Source organism: Anopheles funestus (assembly GCF_943734845.2).
Source record: "Anopheles funestus chromosome X unlocalized genomic scaffold, idAnoFuneDA-416_04 X_unloc_58, whole genome shotgun sequence".
Classification (NCBI taxonomy): Eukaryota; Metazoa; Arthropoda; class Insecta; order Diptera; family Culicidae; genus Anopheles; species Anopheles funestus.
In genome coordinates this window covers 23,917-32,500 of record NW_026045185.1, presented here as the reverse complement: position 1 = coordinate 32,500, position 8,584 = coordinate 23,917, and positions in this window count along the sequence as shown.

Genomic DNA, 8,584 nt, shown 5'->3' with positions numbered 1-8,584 from the left:
GGCTGCTCAACATCTTTCACGGTTACATCACTTGCACCAGAACCCACGGTGCCGATTTGGTAATATGTTGTACATTTACTCTCAAGATGTACGCTTCGGCCCCTTATTCAGGGGCTCAAGCTATTACCAGCAAGAACAATCCTCATCCAGACTTGAACTCGAAACACCCGGAGGCGAACGGTTTAACTAATAAGTGCACCAGTCTTGAATCCATGCGTCGGTGGAAACAATGCCGGCGTGTTGCATGTATTAGCTCTGAACTTAGCGAGTGATTGCCTTGCAGCTGTCGAACTGAGCGTAGAGCGTGATTATCGCTCACTTGAACCATGTTGAATGGCTCTTTGGTGTAGGGTAAGGCACCAATTTGTTGGGGCGTAACGGTCACCACCAACTTAAGACTTGCTTATAGGCATTTCAACGTTTTCAACTCTTAAATCGACCGTGTTTCATTATCATCTCTTCTTCTTATTAAATGCATCGAGTTCGTTCCATTGGGTAGTTCGCGTGGCGAACGGTTTGATGCAGCCCCCCGGGGGGGACCACGGCACTTTACACCGGGCATGGTGTATGCGCAACCTACAGATCACCAATATATTTGTGATCGATAATGCACACTTCTTACACGACTGACCAGTCGACAGCGCTGCCTTCCTATTATGCGTGTGTAAACCGATGTTGGGCTGCTCAACATCTTTCACGGTTACATCACTTGCACCCGAACCCATGGTGCCGATTTGGTAATATGTTGTACATGGTCTCAAGATGTACGCTTCGACCCCTTATTCAGGGGCTCAAGCTATTACCAGCAAGAACAATCCTCATCCAGACTTGAACTCGAAACACCCGGAGGCGAACGGTTTAACTAATAAGTGCACCAGTCTTGAATCCATGCGTCGGTGGAAACAATGCCGGCATGTTGCATGTATTAGCTCTGAACATAGCGAGTGATTGCCTTGTAGCTGTCGAACTGAGCGTAGAATGTGATTATCGCTCACTTGAAAGGGTCAAGCCCTTTCGAGTCGTCCGGTTTTTACGCCAGACGACTCGGTTCACCATCTTTCGGGAAGGGACCGTCTCGGTCGCAAGCTGCTCCGGTCCCCAAACAACCTGCGACAAATGATAGGAAATGCCGACATCAATACGTGTTCAGTTTGGTTTATCGCTCATAGGTCTTTTTGACCATCGATCCCTGATTATAACTCTCAATTAAACAGTCAGGAGAGTAAGGCATGCCCATCGATATCTCATCGACAGGCGATACCGCAAGAACGGCCAACGACACATCAGGTGATCGATTATTGCTACGACTTTTGCTTAATCGTTTCCACTCCTTAGAGAAAGAAACCCCCGGGGACCGTCTCGGTCGCAAGCTGCTCCGGTCCCTAAACAACCTGCGACAAATGATAGGAAATGCCGACATCAATATGTGTTCAGTTTGGTTTATCGCTCATTGGTCTGTTTGACCATCGATCCCTGATTAAACTCTCAGTAATCCAGTCGGGAGAGTAAGGCATGCCCATCGATATCTCATCGACAGGCGATACCGCTTGAACGGCCAACGACACATCAGAGGATCGTATCTTGCTACAACTTTTGCTTAATCGTTTCTTCTCCTTGGAGAAAGAAACCCCCGGGGACCGTCTCGGTCGCAAGCTGCTCCGGTCCCTAAACAACCTGCGACAAATGATAGGAAATGCCGACATCAATACGTGTTCAGTTTGGTTTATCGCTCATTGGTCTTGTTTGACCATCGATCCCTGATTAATACTCTCAATTAGAAGGTCGGTAGAGTAAGGCATGCCCATCGATATCTCATCGACAGGCGATACCGCATGAACGGCCAACGACACATCAGAGGATCGTATCTTGCTACAACTCTTGCTTAATAGTTTCCACTCCTTGGAGAAAGAAACCCCCGGGGACCGTCTCGGCCGCAAGTTGCTCCGGTCCCTAAACAACCTGCGGCATCAAATGATAGGAAAAGCCGACATCAATACGTGTTCAGTTTGGTTTATCGCTCATAGGTCTGTTTGACCATCGATCCTAGAATTCAACTTTCGAGTAAGGCATGCCCGTCGATATCTCATCGATAGGCGATACCGGTAGAACGGCCAACGACACACATCTAGGATCGCATTTACTCTTCCTTGGATGGATAACCAATACCCTAGGACCGTTTCATCGCGAGCTGCTCCGGTCCTCAAACAACTCGCGAACCACCGATAGGATGATATTAGGAATGGCCGACTTTCATCCTTTAACTCTCAGTTCTGCTTACCAAAACATAGGTACTTGGACCTTAAAGACCACTATATGTTCCCCGATCGGGGGCAATCGGAACGTCTATCCATCATCAACATCGTTTCACTCATTCCGAACCACCAAATTGGACAGACAGTACCATATTCACCAACCGATTGCTTCAACTTCGCAAACTGTATGGTAAGTTCTACTAATTTCACATCTTACCATCGACTAATAGTGCATAAATCCACTTGGAAATCACTTTTCCTTGGTCCTCGGACCTTCTACGACAACGTCCAACAAATATCCGAAGTCGTTTCCCAACTTAGACCAAGCATTTCGTATCTTTACTTCTAATCGATTTTTTCTCTCATAATTGACGATCAAAATCTAAAAACCACATTTTGAGCCAGAAGCAGTCGTCCGATCGTCCTGGGGGTAGTCTCAATCGATTTAGAAGGGCCCAATTCATAAAGATACGTACTCAGTCAAATTCATGCTTCTGGCTCACCTACCCCCTATATAGAAAACGAAAGCGTACAGGCGTGGAAAACGTGCCATTTTTCTCCATCACGGACTTTTTTTTTCTCGTTGCACCGACTCTAGTAAAAAAGTGAAATTTTTTACTAGTTACCAACTTTTGCAAATTATCATCGGATATCACTTTTCATGGTCTATAGTAAGTTCTTATCACGTTTTAGTAGTTTTTGAAAAAAAAATTTTTTTGAACTTTTCAAAATTTTTCAAAACAAAGTTTTTGTAGGCGGTTTTGTGTATGGAGGGTTACTAGTCTCGGGGTCACTGTTTGACCAAAAAACCACTATATATCATTCGAAAGGTAATTTCAAGGGCTACAAAAAATTGTTCTACGGCACCCCCCTCCGACGTCTAGTATTCGAGTTATTGGCCAAAAACCATCACTTGAGCGATTTTTCGTTCAGGGTACCCGACTCTAGTAAAAAAGTGAAATTTTTCTCGATTGACCAAGTGTTGCAAATGACCATCGGATTTCACTTTTTATGGTCTATAGTGAGTTCTGATCACGATTTGGTACTTTTTGAAAAAATTTTTTTGACGCACTTTTCAAAATTTTGCAAAACCAAAACTTTTTAGGCGGTTTTGTGTATGGAGGGTTACTAGTCTCGGGGTCACTGTTTGACCAAAAAACCACTATATATCATTCGAAAGGTAATTTCAAGGGCTACAAAAAATTGTTCTACGGCACCCCCCTCCGACGTCTAGTATTCGAGTTATTGGCCAAAAACCGCAACTATAGCGGTTTTTCGTACAGGGTACCCGACTCTAGTAAAATGATGCGATTTTTACTAGTCTAGGAACTTTTTGGTCAAAAAATCAAGTATATGTCATTCGATAGATAATTTCAAGGGCTACCAAAAATTGTTCCACGACACCCCCCTGCGACGTCTAGTATTCGAGTTATTAGCCAAAAACCGCAACTTAAGCGGTTTTTCGTCCAGGGTACCCGACTCTAGTAAAATGATGCGATTTTTACTAGTCTAGGGAACTTTTTGGCCAAAAATCAAGTATATGTCATTCGATAGATAATTTCAAGGGCTACCAAAAATTGTTCCACGACACCCCCCTGCGACGTCTAGTATTCGAGTTATTAGCCAAAAACCGCAACTTAAGCGGTTTTTCGTCCAGGGTACCCGACTCTAGTAAAATGATGCGATTTTTACTAGTCTAGGGAACTTTTTGGCCAAAAATCAAGTATATGTCATTCGATAGATAATTTCAAGGGCTACCAAAAATTGTTCCACGACACCCCCCTGCGACGTCTAGTATTCGAGTTATTAGCCAAAAACCGCAATTATAGCGGTTTTTCGTCCAGGGTACCCGACTCTAGTAAAATGATGCGATTTTTACTAGTCTAGGGAACTTTTTGGCCAAAAATCAAGTATATGTCATTCGATAGATAATTTCAAGGGCTACCAAAAATTGTTCCACGACACCCATCTGCGACGTCTAGTATTCGAGTTATTAGCCAAAAACCGCAATTATAGCGGTTTTTCGTCCAGGGTACCCGACTCTAGTAAAATGATGCGATTTTTACTAGTCTAGGGAACTTTTTGGCCAAAAATCAAGTATATGTCATTCGATAGATAATTTCAAGGGCTACCAAAAATTGTTCCACGACACCCCCCTGCGACGTCTAGTATTCGAGTTATTAGCCAAAAACCATTCATACTTGAGCATTTTGCTCATTTTGCCTGTACGGGTACCGGGGACTAGTAAAATCAGGCCAATTTTACTAGAGTAGGGGTCCTTTTTGGTCAAAAAAACAACTTTTGCTCGTTCGATAGGGAATCGATAGGGCAACAAAAAATCGTTCTACGACCCCCCCTTCCGATGTCTAGTATTCGAGTTATGGGCCAAAAACAGTTTATAGCTAATTTTTCACTCGATTTTTCACCAAGTATCGCACATTACTCCGGTTCTATACATTGGATCGTCAATCTTTAAGATTTTATGGGTAGTTCCCACTGTTTGCTACATTTCATCCATACATCACCAACCGATTCAATGTCTGTGCTAGAAGTTATTAGAGGAATAAAAAAATTTACCCTTGGCTTTGGACCGTACAATTTTACCCATTTTTGGCCCATATTTGCCCCATAGCTCCGCCGGTATCCAAGATATGGCCACACTTTCTTCTGGCCATGGGTAGATGGCACTTGTGGCTAGATTTCTTCCATGCACCACTAATCGCTACCATGTCTGTGGCCGGAGCTATTCACGAAAGCGCCTCGCGCACTTGGTCGGATTTTTGGTCCAACTTCACCATTTTTGGCCCATATTTGCCCCATAGCTCCGCCGGTATCCAAGATAGCGCCACACTTTCTTCTGGCCATGGGTAGATGGCACTTGTGGCTAGATTTCTTCCATGCACCACTAATCGCTACCATGTCTGTGGCCGGAGCTATTCGACGAACAACCATCGCATTTACCTAGGTACTTTTTCGGATTTTTGGTCCAACTTGCACCATTTTTGGCCCATATTTGCCCCATAGCTCCGCCGGTATCCAAGATATGGCCACACTTTCTTCTGGCCATGGGTAGATGGCACTTGTGGCTAGATTTCTTCCATGCACCACTAATCGCTACCATGTCTCTGGCCGGAGCTATTCACGAAAGCGCCTCGCGCACTTGGTCGGATTTTTGGTCCAACTTGCACCATTTTTGGCCCATATTTGCCCCATAGCTCCGCCGGCATCCAAGATATGGCCACACTTTCTTCTGGCCATGGGTAGATGGCACTTGTGGCTAGATTTCTTCCATGCACCACTAATCGCTACCATGTCTGTGGCCGGAGCTATTCACGAAAGCGCCTCGCGCACTTGGTCGGATTTTTGGTCCACCTGGCACCATTGTTGGCCCGTATTTGCCCCATAGCTCCGCCGGTATCCAAGATATGGCCACACTTTCTTCTGGCCATGGGTAGATGGCACTTGTGGCTAGATTTCTTCCATGCACCACTAATCGCTACCATGTCTGTGGCCGGAGCTATTCACGAAAGCGCCTCGCGCACTTGGTCGGATTTTTGGTCCACCTGGCACCATTGTTGGCCCGTATTTGCCCCATAGCTCCGCCGGTATCCAAGATATGGCCACACTTTCTTCTGGCCATGGGTAGATGGCACTTGTGGCTAGATTTCTTCCATGCACTACTAATCGCTACCATGTCTCTGGCCGGAGCTATTCACGAAAGCGCCTCGCGCACTTGGTCGGATTTTTGGTCCAACTTGCACCATTTTTGGCCCATATTTGCCCCATAGCTCCGCCGGTATCCAAGATATGGCCACACTTTCTTCTGGCCATGGGTAGATGGCACTTGTGGCTAGATTTCTTCCATGCACCACTAATCGCTACCATGTCTGTGGCCGGAGCTATTCACGAAAGCGCCTCGCGCACTTGGTCGGATTTTTGGTCCAACTTCACCATTTTTGGCCCATATTTGCCCCATAGCTCCGCCGGTATCCAAGATAGCGCCACACTTTCTTCTGGCCATGGGTAGATGGCACTTGTGGCTAGATTTCTTCCATGCACCACTAATCGCTACCATGTCTGTGGCCGGAGCTATTCGACGAACAACCATCGCATTTACCTAGGTACTTTTTCGGATTTTTGGTCCAACTTCACCATTTTTGGCCCATATTTGCCCCATAGCTCCGCCGGTATCCAAGATAGCGCCACACTTTCTTCTGGCCATGGGTAGATGGCACTTGTGGCTAGATTTCTTCCATGCACCACTAATCGCTACCATGTCTGTGGCCGGAGCTATTCGACGAACAACCATCGCATTTACCTAGGTACTTTTTCGGATTTTTGGTCCAACTTGCACCATTTTTGGCCCATATTTGCCCCATAGCTCCGCCGGTATCCAAGATATGGCCACACTTTCTTCTGGCCATGGGTAGATGGCACTTGTGGCTAGATTTCTTCCATGCACCACTAATCGCTACCATGTCTGTGGCCGGAGCTATTCGACGAACAACCATCGCATTTACCTAGGTACTTTTTCGGATTTTTGGTCCAACTTGCACCATTTTTGGCCCATATTTGCCCCATAGCTCCGCCGGTATCCAAGATATGGCCACACTTTCTTCTGGCCATGGGTAGATGGCACTTGTGGCTAGATTTCTTCCATGCACCACTAATCGCTACCATGTCTGTGGCCGGAGCTATTCACGAAAGCGCCTCGCGCACTTGGTCGGATTTTTGGTCCAACTTGCACCATTTTTGGCCCATATTTGCCCCATAGCTCCGCCGGTATCCAAGATATGGCCACACTTTCTTCTGGCCATGGGTAGATGGCACTTGTGGCTAGATTTCTTCCATGCACCACTAATCGCTACCATGTCTGTGGCCGGAGCTATTCACGAAAGCGCCTCGCGCACTTGGTCGGATTTTTGGTCCAACTTGCACCATTTTTGGCCCATATTTGCCCCATAGCTCCGCCGGTATCCAAGATATGGCCACACTTTCTTCTGGCCATGGGTAGATGGCACTTGTGGCTAGATTTCTTCCATGCACCACTAATCGCTACCATGTCTGTGGCCGGAGCTATTCGACGAACAACCTGCGCATTTACCTAGGTACTTTTTCGGATTTTTGGTCCAACTTGCACCATTTTTGGCCCATATTTGCCCCATAGCTCCGCCGGTATCCAAGATATGGCCACACTTTCTTCTGGCCATGGGTAGATGGCACTTGTGGCTAGATTTCTTCCATGCACCACTAATCGCTACCATGTCTGTGGCCGGAGCTATTCGACGAACAACCATCGCATTTACCTAGGTACTTTTTCGGATTTTTGGTCCAACTTGCACCATTTTTGGCCCATATTTGCCCCATAGCTCCGCCGGTATCCAAGATATGGCCACACTTTCTTCTGGCCATGGGTAGATGGCACTTGTGGCTAGATTTCTTCCATGCACCACTAATCGCTACCATGTCTGTGGCCCGAGCTATTCACGAAAGCGCCTCGCGCACTTGGCCGGATTTTTGGTCCAACTTGCACCATTTTTGGCCCATATTTGCCCCATAGCTCCGCCGGTATCCAAGATAGCGCCACACTTTCTTCTGGCCATGGGTAGATGGCACTTGTGGCTAGATTTCTTCCATGCACCACTAATCGCTACCATGTCTGTGGCCGGAGCTATTCGACGAACAACCATCGCATTTACCTAGGTACTTTTTCGGATTTTTGGTCCAACTTGCACCATTTTTGGCCCATATTTGCCCCATAGCTCCGCCGGTATCCAAGATATGGCCACACTTTCTTCTGGCCATGGGTAGATGGCACTTGTGGCTAGATTTCTTCCATGCACCACTAATCGCTACCATGTCTCTGGCCGGAGCTATTCACGAAAGCGCCTCGCGCACTTGGTCGGATTTTTGGTCCAACTTGCACCATTTTTGGCCCATATTTGCCCCATAGCTCCGCCGGCATCCAAGATATGGCCACACTTTCTTCTGGCCATGGGTAGATGGCACTTGTGGCTAGATTTCTTCCATGCACCACTAATCGCTACCATGTCTGTGGCCGGAGCTATTCACGAAAGCGCCTCGCGCACTTGGTCGGATTTTTGGTCCACCTGGCACCATTGTTGGCCCGTATTTGCCCCATAGCTCCGCCGGTATCCAAGATATGGCCACACTTTCTTCTGGCCATGGGTAGATGGCACTTGTGGCTAGATTTCTTCCATGCACCACTAATCGCTACCATGTCTGTGGCCGGAGCTATTCACGAAAGCGCCTCGCGCACTTGGTCGGATTTTTGGTCCACCTGGCACCATTGTTGGCCCGTATTTGCCCCA